Consider the following 11789-nt stretch of genomic DNA (forward strand, 5'->3'; position numbering starts at 1 on the left):
GCCCTGGAGAAGTGTGTCAGGTAGGGAATTCTCTGTTGGTCTGGCGCTGTGCGTGATAGCCATGTGAAGACAGCATAAACAAATGTTCTGCTACAGCTTTCTGGCTGAGGGAAATTAACTGCTCACGTCTTGCACTCGTACATGAGCAAAAAAACTTAACGTCCCAGCAAAGACAAGTTTTGTTTGGATGGGAGATGAACAGGTGACCCCATATTTATTTGTATTTGCAAAATATCTTTCTCAATCTGAGAAAACATGCATATTTATCAAGGAATTAATGTCTTTGGTTCCCTAAGCTATCAGTGTGGGTTAAAGGAAAGCGATCATTATAATAACCGGGGGCGATTTTTATAGTTGCCTGTGATTATATTAATGCAAGGTTGTGTAATGTGTGTGACTGTCTTAGTAGCAAAATTACAAGAAAGAACTTGGTAATATCCTAATATCTTAGCTATTAAACTGTTGCAGGTACACAATGATAAAACAAAAGGAGAGAATTGTTTATAGAAAATGTGATTAATTAAGAAATTTAAAGTGCTGAAGCTGCTAAATGGCAGAACCAGGCCTTGACCCCTGTATAGGCCCTAATCCAAGGCTGTTTTTAAACCTCAGTCAAGTTAACGAGCGGGAGAAGAGAGAAGAACAGTAGATGAGTCAATTTGTGTACGCAGGCGCTCTCCAGAAACACAGCTGATTTAACAAAAATAGTATATGTGAATAGGAATTGCTTGCTCAAAGGACTAAGTGAGCTTGAAGGAGTGTGTGAGTTAAAGCAGGTGGAAAGAAGATCACGATCCGAGGAGGAGAATCTGAGGCAGAGACTGGAGCTGACTAGATTAATCCACTGGGGACAGAGTCAGATGATGGAAGATTCCTAAAACTTTGGACGTTGACGAATGATTTTGGTGTCTGAGCTGTGCTGTATGCCGTGGTTCTCTGCCACTCACCGGGGTGGTGGCCCAGCTCCGAGTTGTGACTAAAGCAAACCTAGTGGTGCCCACGGCTGTGCGAATTTCTCCTTTAACAGCAGCAATCACTGGGGCTTATCCGTCGGGAAGAACCCTTGCGCCGAAAGGTTCCTTGTGCTGCTGCTTCTCCCTCGGTAATGGGGGCGGGGGCACGGACACAACCACCCACCCGACTGTTAAAGCCGTCAGATGCGAAGGATTGAAACGCTTGAGCCACGTGGGTGCTTTCTGGTCCGCAGGCAACGGGTCATGGTGCCTGGGCTGCGGGGGAGAGACGGGCAGAGGAACGCGACCCCCCGCCGCGGCAGCTCCGGTGTGCGGGCGGCGCGACCCGGGCTGGTCCCGGCCGGGGCTCGCCCCGTCGCTGCTCGGCACCGGGGCCGGTGGGGCGCTGCTGCCGCCAGCGGGCACAGGTGGGTACTGCAGCCCGGGCCTCCCCGCTCCGCGCTGCCGGCCGCTTGTTAACGGCACCGCCACCCCCGCGCGTCCTGCGGGGCGATGCCGCGGGCGCCCGCTGCTGCCTCCCGGTGCGGAGCCGCCCCCGCCGCCCGTCCGAACGCGCCGTCCGTGCGCGGTGCGCGCTGCAGGAGCAGCATGGCGGCGCGCCGGGGGCGGGCCGTGGCGGCGGGGGCGGGGGGAGTGCCGGGAGCGCGGGGGAGGCGAGCAGGGGCGGGGGGGGTCTCCTGCCCGGCGGCCACCTGGGGGAGGGCGGCACGGGAAGCTTCAGCAGCCCGCTGCGTCAGGCAGAGAGAGCAGGACCCTCAGCAGCAGCGTGCCAGCGTGCACAGCCGTGTCCGTGTGTCACCCGCGGGGTCCGTGTGTCACCCACAGATACCCTGGATACGCAAAGCCGGACAGGATTAGCAAATGCTGAAGTAGAGTTTTGTGGTAAACTTAACCAGCCTGTCTGAACGAGCAGGCGTGTTCTTTGCTCACAAGCACCGTTCAGTCCCACCTAGGCGTCCCGAAAGTGTGAAGGGCCGTGGCCACATCGTCCCTGGTCACAAATGAACAGTTGCCGGTGCAGAGTTGCCTTTTGAGGAGCATGCCGTGGTTATATTTTTCTCCGTTTGGCTTTGCATTTGGGAAATAATGTAACAGTCATTGCTCAACTGAAGGAGCCGCGATACCCGACGTGGCAGAGAAGGAGATGGGTTTCACTACTCTTTTGGTGTGCGTCAGTTTGACCCCAAAATGACATTGTGTCAAAAGCGTGTTGGCCAGGTGCTGCTACAGATGTTGACTTGGGGGTATGAATGGCTCCAGGTGTGCTTTAGGAGAGCTCTGTTGGTGTAGGTGTGCTGAGCAGTCGCTCTGCTGTGTGTGCAGCTGTTCTGGTTTGGCACCCAGCTGTGAGGCATGCAAAAGAAAACTCGCAGCTGTAGTCAGCTCTCGATATGCAGGCAGCAGTAGAAACCGCTCTGATTTTACAGCGTCCTGAACATTTCAGGCAGGCCAAGAGTTGTGCCCCCGGTATTTCTGAGGAGTCCACAGCTCGGCAGTTCTCCAGGACACGACAGGCAAAGTTGTAAGATCCCAGAGCTCTTTGCGAGTTACACTAACGGAGTTTCTTTGGATATATATTTGATACATGTGCCAACTGAAAAGGTAATTGTTTTGCTCTCCTGCTCGGTAAACCAGACCACTTGGGTGGTCACGCACGCTCGTCAGTTCCTGAGTGAAACTTCCTGGAAACGGAAACAGTTCAGAGGCACTGTTTAGGGTTCGGGGGGTTGTGTTCTTGCTGTAAACCTCGGGGATTTAGCGTTTTGTTCCGTGTTTTCAATGGTGATTTGAATGGATTTCTCCAAAAAAATCCCATTTCATTCTCTACCCCCATTACATTTCTAGGAGGAATGGCTGCAAGGTTCCCGTTGCCTCAGGTCAGTACTGCTGGGACTCCCTTTTCCCTCTCTGCCCTGTACACGTCTGTCTGTAGCTGTTTGCTCCCCGATGTCTCCCCGTAGATGGCTCCCAGTCCCGGTGCTTTAATTCATCCCTCTTTGCCCTTGGCCCATTGCTGCTTTTGTGTCCTCTGTCCAGCTCCCCATCCATCCTGGGTCTTTAATCGCTCCCTCTCTACCCGCAGGCTGTTGCCTATTTTTTCCCAGCAGGAGCCCCCTGCTCAGAAAACCTGGCGGCACAGGAGGGGTGGGCGGCTGCAGTGGGACGTGGGAAGGGGTGCCCTGCTGTGTCGGGGACACCTGGCACACACGGTGTCCCCCCCCTGCCAAGGGCCGTGGCCCGGTGGACACGACTGCACACCTGCTTGTGTTCGAGGGCTGGTGAAAACTTCAGCTTAGCTAGTTTCAGCTCCGGCTCGTGCAGCCTCTCCGCCAGTGCCTGCTTCTTCTCCTCGCCCTCCCTGATGCACTGCTCCAGGTCCGCCGAGGACTTCTGCTGTTCCAGGAGCCTGCCGGGTATGTCCTGGCCGGGGGAGAGCACGAGGACTCAGCCCCCGGTGCTCCTGCAGGGTACAGGACCCAGGCCGTGGCCTCGGGGAGCCGTGTGCACCGTGGACGGCTGCAAGCTCATGTCACGGAGAAGTGTGGTGCCATCCCTGCCCGCCCCAGAGGGCCTCTGGGGGTCTCCCGAGGCAGAGGAGGGCAGAGAAGCCCACAATGAAACAAGGCAAGCAGAGGGCTCTCAGCTCCCCGGGCCCTGAGCAGCCGTGGGTTTTACCAGAGGGGGGGTTGACGTTACCCAGATCCTGGAGCACTGCCGCGCAGCCTTGGCCTGCTCCGTCTTCTGCGTGACCCTGGCCTCGTGCTCCATCTGGGACCTGACGGCCTCCAGTCTGGTGCCTGCGGTGGGAGGGAAGCGTCAGGGAAGGATGCCTGCGGCTGTGCCCGCGTCCCACCCGCCCTGCACCCCGCCAGGCACTCACCCACGAGCTGGTCCTGTGAGGCCGGGGTCGGGGAGTCCACGGTGAGCTCGTGCCTCTCCTGCTGCAAGGATGTGCATTGTCACCCCCCACGCTGCTGACAGCCGGGGGGAGCTGGCCCTGCAGGCCCCCGACCCGTGGGGGGGCCCGGCACCGATGCCTGCCGTTCTGCCCACAGCCTGGCCTGTGCCGGGACCCCCAGCTCACCGCTCTCAGGTGCCTTTGGTACACGTCCTTCCGCCACCCTGTGTCTACAGAGGACCTCCTTGGGTGGCCCGGGAGCGGTACATGCGCGCTCTCTCCGCAAGGATCCGGCTGCGCGTCCTGTTTGCGTCCTTCTGGAGCGTGGTCAGAGAAGGGAGGAAGTGGCTGTCAGAGCTGGAACGGACCTTTGGCAGCCAGCTGAACTTGTGGGATGGCCAGGGTCAGCAATGACCAGCCCCGTCGCCAAGTAGACAGGCTGGGAAGGATAGTGGGCAAGGAGGGCTGGCGGGGTGGAGCGTGCTGCCTTCGCCGTAGCTGGGGCTTCGGGCAGGCTGTCCCCAGCCCCAGGGCAGCCCGGCCCAAGAGCGACACCCGCGAGGAGCTATGGAGCCCATCGGGGCGCTGTGGGCAAGCCCAGCTCCGGCTCTTTGTGCTCTTGGTTGAAGGCACACCCAGCAGCCTCCGGGGCACATGGTGCCGTCGGTGGGCTCTGGAGGGTGGAAAAGGGCCCCGAGGTGCCCCTGGCCACCTCACCTTGGCTCTGTCAGCGGCTTTGCAGGCCTCCAAGGCCATGAGATCCATGTCCTGAAGCTCCCTACCATACAGCTCGGCCACCTTGCACAGGAGGTCCAGGTGCGGAGGCAGTGGGCCAGCTCCTGGGACACAGGGAGCCACAGCACGTCACCCCAGTGAGCCCCAGGGGTCCCCCGTGCTGTGACAGCAGATGGAGGGGGAGCAGGAGGACCTCTTTGATCTGGGAGGGGGGCGTCCCACCAGCGTTGCCCCATGGTGGCACCTCTTGTCTCTGCTGGGGGAGCAGGTGGCACGATGGCACGGTGGGGGAGGAGCTCACCTTCCTCAGGACATCCCGCACCGCCAGGTACAGGGGCGGTCACCTTCTGTCCAGTGTGGACTTTGAGGAGCACCTTCTCAATGTTTTTCTCCAGCTGGCAAAAGGCCTGGGGCAGAGGTGCCTGCCAGCCCCTGAGCCCCAGCGCAGGACCGGGACGATCCACCCCACCAGATTTTCCTCTGCCAGCGAGTTTGGCTGGGCAGGGGCCGGATCCGTTCCTGGCTGGGCGCTGTATTTAGCTGGGTGCCGCATCAGGGGGCTGTACCGGGAACTGCATGGGGCCCAGCCTGCCTTGCACTCACTGTTATATGAGTGCAAAGGGAAGGGGGGACCAGGGGGGACCCCAACACCCTCTCCCACACATCAGGCCTTTGAGCACCCTGGATGGTCCAACATTGTCCTTCCCGAGGCTGGGGCAGGAGACCCTCCTCAGGCAGCCCCCACGCCTCTGGGGGAGCCCCCTGCACCCTTAGAGTCTGCATGGCACCGCCGGGATACCCCAGGACTGGCCATGACCCAGGTTCTGAGCATCCCCGTGGGGCTCGAGGGGTCCCAGGGTGTGGGATGCAATTGGTGAACCGTGATGGGTCCCAGCTCCTGCGGGTGCGTTGGGACCCCAAAACGATCCATGACCAATCTGATGCCCATTCTCTCCCTCTCTTCCCGCAGATTTGCACCCCCAGCAACACGCCGGCCACGCCACCAACTGTCCGGATGCCCTGGCCATGTTCTCCAAGCGCGCGACCTCCGAGAGCCTGCAGAGCAGCAACAGCCCCATCACCTCCATGGTCTGCTCCCCTCCGGGAGCTTCAGCCCCTTCTGGGCCTCCTCGCCCCCCAGCCACCAGCCCCGCCTGGCTGCCTCCCTCCTCGCCCACCGCCCACGGCCTCCACCACCATCTGCACCACCCGCAGCCCGCCTGGCCCCCTTGCCCCCCCCCCCCAGAAAGCCGTGGCCACCATGGATTGCCAGAGATAAGACTGGCGCGGTTCAGGCCAGAGGCAGGGGGAATTGAGGATGGGGGCTGGGGCCAGGGGGCGTTGGGGAGCAGGGGGCCTCCCCTGACAAACGCACTGGAATAATTTTCTAGGTTTTATTATTAGTTTTGTGAGGGGTTGGGGGAGGATACTGCCAGGGAGGGGCACTGGCCCACAAGAGCCTCTGCAAGAGTTGCTAGCTGGTCTTTTCTCCCCCCATTTATTTTTTTTTAAATATATAACTATAATATATAAATATATCTTAACGTATATAATCCAGAGAGGAGGGAGCAGCAGCATGGAGCAGCTGCCTGGTTGGGGGGTGGGGGGGGTTGTCCCTACAGCTACTCCCCTGCCTCCCAGCATCCCTGCAGCAGGGCAGGGAGAGGGAAAGCAGGGAGTAATAAAAAATATCAATGGATTGAGGTGGCAGTCAGCACCCTGGCTTGTGGCCACGGTGGTACCCCTGGATCGTGCCACATGGCATGGAGCTGCTGGAACCCCCCCCAACCCCCACTCTGGGGCTGCCCAGGTGCTTTTGGGCAGTGCCCAGAGGCAAACACGCCTCCTCTGATTTCTCCAAAATTCAGCCTGGCTTCTTGCACAGACCTCCCCCTCCCCTCACCCCAGCAGCCCCTGCCCTATCCTCGCTTGCACCCCCCAGGGCTGAGGGGGATTATCAAGTGATGGACCCCTCCTGTCCCTGTGATAGCTGTTCATGGCCCTTCCCCATAAAGGGGGGAACTGGGGTTTTTTTCAGTTTTCAAATCAATCTTGCTTAAAAAACATAACACCCCACAAAAACAGGTTGAAGGTTTTTCATTAATTTAAAAATAATAATACAAAAATAACTTTTTTAACAGCAGCTGTCCGCCGCCTTTTCTCTTAGGCTGGGAGGATGATCCCCTGGCAGGGGCACCAAGAAATGGGGGCGAGCCCCCCCATGGCCACCCCCCAGTCCAGTGCCCTCAGGCGCCACATGGTCGCCCTGCTATCTGCCCTTTAGTCTTGCTGCCTGCAACTGCTCGCTCTCTCTGCTCGAGGGGGTGGTTTGCCCAGGGACCCCAAGTTCCGCTCAGCTGGCACGCTGCTGTACTTGTGGTGAAGGGGCTGGATGAGAGATTCCCAGGTGCTGCCTGCCCAGCTGGCTGTAGGCTGATAGCTGGTCTTTCTGCTCAGGTGAGGTGGCGGTGCCTGGGGGTGAAGAGCAGGGCTTTAGTCCCCTTGCAGCCCCCAGGGGGGTGGGCTCCAGCTGCAGGCAGCAGGGGCAGCGGCCCGCCAGAGACAGCCCGAAACGGGGTCCTGGCCCCCACCTTGAAGCACACAGGCCGTAGTCCTACACTGGCCAGGGGCTGCCCCACCATGGCCCCCCCACCTCACTCCAGCTCCAATGTGGGGACCAGTCGCCCCATGTGCCCAGCCCTCCCCCTCCATCCTGCTTCCCCCCCCACCCCAGACCCCCTCCCACCCTGCCCAGCTGGGGGCACAGACCCCTGCTTGCCCCCAGTAGCAGGAGACGGCAGTGGGGAGACAGGGGAAACACTGGCACCCCACGGACACCCTGCCCACCCCACCATCCGCTTGGCACGCGCTGGATCCCCTCCCCACACATGCCCCGGCCGTACCCTCCTTGTCCACGAGCAGAGGCCGCCGGCCCTTGTAGATGCGGCCATCCCTTGCCCACCAGCTCCACTTCGTCACCGAGCTGGGAGGGAGAGAGCAGGCTGGCTGAATTCAGCATCCCCAGGCAACCCTCCCACCCCCAGCTCTCCCTGGGGAAACAGAGGCACACAGCCCTCCCCGTGCTCAGCATCCCCCTCCCTCCCAGCCTTGGTCAACCCCACCATGTCCCTTACCTTTGTCATCCCTATCTGGATGGGGAGCTGGATGTGGGACTTGTGCAACCGCGGGGTGCTGGGCGGGGTGAGGCTGGAGCGTGGAGTTGCGCTGCAGCAGCCGCGGGGTGCTGGGCGGGTGAGGGCTGGAGCGTGGAGCTGCGCTGCAGCAGCCGCGGGGTGCTGGGCGGGTGAAGGCTGGAGCGTGGAGCTGTGCTGCAGCGGGGGCACCGAGGGTGCGTGCTGGCCACCATGCTGCCGCGGCACAGTGGGCTGCTGGCGTTCAGGCGTCTGCTGTCTGTGGGAATGGCGCACGAGGGGATGCTCAGCACCTGGCACTGTGGCACCCCGTGCTCCACCCTACCCGCACCAGGGAAGGGTGGTCCAGGAGGTGGCCCCCCAGCGGGCTGTGTCCCTCTGGCTCCTTTCCCCACTGCCGCAGGAGATCCGCGCCCACCCAGCCGCACCAGTTCTGCTCTTTGCCCGGGGAGCCGGCCGTGGCCAGGGCAGGTGCCTGCCACCCCGCGCACGGGGGCACCGGCAGGCAGGAGCCGGGCCTGCCCCAGCTGCGCGGGCTGAACCTTGGCGACTTGTCTCACAGGAGGCACCTGATGCCCCACCAAGCCCCAGGGCAGGCTGAGACCAGACACGGCTCATCACACCCTGGCTTCAGCACCACGGAGGCAGATGAGCTGGGCTCCATGGGCAGCGCAGGGGCAGGGCTGTCAAAACCCCACAGACCCGGGGCAAGCACAGCTGACCCTCCCCAGCACATCCCTGCTCCCCTGCCCTGCCCCCGGGGCACCTTCAGACCCCTCTGTCCACAACCCGGGGAAGAGCCCTCCCTCACTGGGGGGGGGCAGGGACACCTCGCACCCCAAGGGCCAGGGATGGGTCCCCATGTCCCCTGTGTTTCTGCTGTTGAGTTCCCCTCTGCCTTGACAGCGGTATGGGGGTACGCAGCGGGGCAGGGGGGCAGTGGTGGCAGCAGTGGCAGCGTAGGGATCATTCTGGGAGAACAGGAGCCACGCATGAGTCACTGGGACAAACAACCCACCCTGGATTAAAGCCAGCAAGCCCCAAACTCGCAGGCTTGTACCCACGGCAGCACCCTGCCCGCCACCCTCAGACAGGGGTCCCCATCCCCCCACAGGTGGGCAGAGGGCCTCGGCAGGGTCAGCCCCCGCGAGGCAGACACCCTTACACCTGTGCCTGGCGCAGCAGGGCAGCGCCAGCACCCATCTCCCCCGTGTCCCACCCACACAGCCCCCCTGATGCACCGCTGCTGAGCGATACTCACGGGCCAGGCACGAGCATGCCTGAGGGGCCGGGTCGCAGGACAGGCAGCTAAACGGGACCAGCAGCTGCCTGTGGGGACACAAAAGGGATGGTGAGAGCTCCTGGGGAGGGACACAGCCCTGCCAACACGCAAGCTGGCAGCTGGCGGGCAGCAGGCAGGGGTGGCTGGGCACTTGGCTGTAGTGAGTTACGGGTGTCTGGCAGGGGACAGCGGGCTTCTGAGCCTGCTGGGTCCCCTACCAGCCCAGTAAGGTTCCCAGCCTGCTGGCTGCTTACAAAAGAAAGGGGCTACGGTGAGGGGAGAGCAGCTGGTTGTGGGCTCCTGCCTGGAAAAAAGCTCCACCTCATACTGGGCACCGGGAGATCTGCCCGAGGGAACAGGGCAAGTGCTGTCCCCAAAGCCATTGCCGGCCCCATCGCACTCACTTCTAATCCCAGCTCCGCCGTCAGGCATCGCCGGTAGCCTCTTCCTTGAGCTGCTTCAGGCTTCTCTTCCAGTTTCTCTAGCTCCCGCTGGAAAGGCCCCAGCTCCAGGCGGTCCAGCTGTGGGGGGACACACACACCCTCAGCCAGCTGCCCTGGCACGAGACGTCATGTCCCCAGGGAAAAGGCAGCAGCAGGGATCCTCACAGGTGATGCTGCCTTAGGCTTGCCAAACCCTGGAGAGGTGACAGCTTTGCACCGCAAAGATGAGCCACCACCCTCACCCTTTGGAGTCCATCTCTTCACGGAGCTCACTGAGCTGCTGCTTGACCTCCTGCCAGCCTCTGCCCCTGGCCTGTCACCTGGCTCCGCACCTCCTCTTATGGCCTCGTACAGTCGCTCTATGTTGGACTCAAACTGGCGTGCAGTTGACTTTTGCCGCCAGGGGCAGCTTTGTCTGCTTTCTGGCAACAGAAAGAGGCAGGAGTGGGGGGTGGGGGAAAGGGATGGAGGTACATACGGGCAGTGCCGACCTGTGTCAGGGGGTAAGGGAGAAGTGCTCCTGTGGGGCCCTGCTCACCCCATCACCCCCCGTGGGGTCAGACCCACCAGCCAAAGAGACCCAACGGAGAGACAGAGGGACCTGCAGCCGCTCTGGAAATCCTCCCTCCCCCAGCCAGTTCTAATGCCCCCCACCTCAGAGTGACAAGGAGCATCTATCACCCTGCCCAGGACCCCCTCAAGACCGTACCACTTCCAGTTCCAGCGCCAGTCTTCCTTCGCAGCTTTGTCCCTCTGCAGTCTTTCCACGGACTGGAACAGAACCTTCCAACACAGAAAGCACCCTATGACACCATGGCCGGTTGGAGCTGCCTCCCGGCCAGCCCAGCACTCCCGACTCCTCCCCATCCCCCAAAAACCTCTGAGCAGAAGGTACTTTGCCTTCCACAGGGCTGCCAGCAGGCTGGCAGGGACACATCCTTTGTGGGGCCCCAGCTGGGGGTCTGCCTGGGAGGATGCTCTGACCCCTCAGGGGTTGCAGCCACCTACCTCTAGGTCTCCTGCTTCCGCTGACAGTCAGCTACAAGATTCCCTGTGACCGGCTCAGTCTGTCACAGTCCCTCTTGGGTCTGTTTTGACATTGGCCTGGATGTGCTCCAGGCAGCCCCTTGTCCTGCTTCAGGGAGCAAGACAACAAGGTGGTGCTGTACTGGGGGGGCGGGGGCAAGGGGGGTGGGTCTAGCTGCCCGCCAGGGACTAGAGCCAGGGTATTCGGCCGGTGGGCCGCAGGCTCTCAGTGCCAGCAGGGACATTTGCATCAAGCCTTTCATTTCCTTCCATGCTGCTGACTCATCACGCCAATTTGAGGGGCAGCAAGGGGCCCCGCCCACAACACAGCAAAGCACAACCAGCCGGGGGTGTCCCAGCAGCCCCCTCCCAAGCCCACCATGCCAGCAATCTCCCTACCTGGCTCCTCCCCGGCAGCTGCCGCGCCACCTTTGCCCGCTGCCTGCAAGTTCACCTGCTCCTGGAGCTTCTGGTAGCACCGCAGGAGCTGCCCCAGCTGCCCACTGGCGTTCATGTTGCAGTCGGGGCACACTGCCTTCTCCTGCCCCACGCCCCTCTCCATCGCCTTCAGCTTGTCCAGCTGCAGCAAAGGGAGAAGGAACGGGCTCTGAGGTGGGGATGGATTGCAGCCAACAAACCCAGGTGCCACGCAGACATGTTGGCCCCATCCTGCCAAGGGATACAGCCGGCAAACCATGCCAGGGACCACCCCACGGAGCCAGCGGGCAGTGGGAATGCTCCCCCTGGACCTCACCCTGCTCCTGCAGCTGGGCAGCCACCTCTGTCACCCTCTGCTCCAACGTGGCCTCTCTTGCGAGGTGCTGCTCCCTCAGCTCCCTCATTTCCCGCTGTAGCTCCCCGCACCATGGTCCTGGCCAGTGAGACATGGGCACGGGCAGGGTTAGCGTCCATGGGGCTGCCTGGGGGGTGGCCCTTGCCCCCCAAACCGGGATGTTCCCAGCCGCCAGGATCCCTTGCAGCCCCCCACCCACACACCACCCCCCCGAGGCACAAAACCCTCTCCCATCCTTTTACCCCAGGTGCAGTGTAGTCTCCTTGTAATCCTCTTGGCAGGGCAGATCCAGCCTTCTGCAGCTTTTTGAAGCACTATCCTCCTGCTGCCTGATCTGGGAATGGCAGCGGTACCAGAGTCAGAGCACAGCCCCCCATGTTGTCCCAGCACGCAGGCCCTTCGGCTGCACCCTTCCCTGCCCCCCCATCCCAGAGCCCCATCAGGGACTGCTGCGGGCTCACCTTCCCCCTTCTCGCCCTGCAGGT

At 61.5% G+C, this 11789-nt stretch overlaps 1 long non-coding RNA gene across 2 annotated transcripts; it reads right to left on the minus strand.

Moving 5' to 3' along the window:
* Positions 1-3263: 3263 nt before the first annotated feature.
* Positions 3264-4111, minus strand: LOC121081702. 2 transcript variants are annotated; one of them, XR_005825765.1, is made up of 3 exons: positions 4060-4111; positions 3856-3913; positions 3264-3772 (listed from the first exon to the last, which is right to left on the minus strand). It is a non-coding gene; the product is annotated as an uncharacterized LOC121081702 (long non-coding RNA). The 2 variants fall into 2 exon arrangements; XR_005825767.1 differs by having other exon boundaries at positions 3856-3916.
* Between the last annotated feature and the right edge of the window lie 7678 nt (positions 4112-11789).

The sequence above is a fragment of the Falco naumanni genome, chromosome 1 (assembly GCF_017639655.2).
Source record: "Falco naumanni isolate bFalNau1 chromosome 1, bFalNau1.pat, whole genome shotgun sequence".
NCBI lineage: Eukaryota > Metazoa > Chordata > Aves > Falconiformes > Falconidae > Falco > Falco naumanni.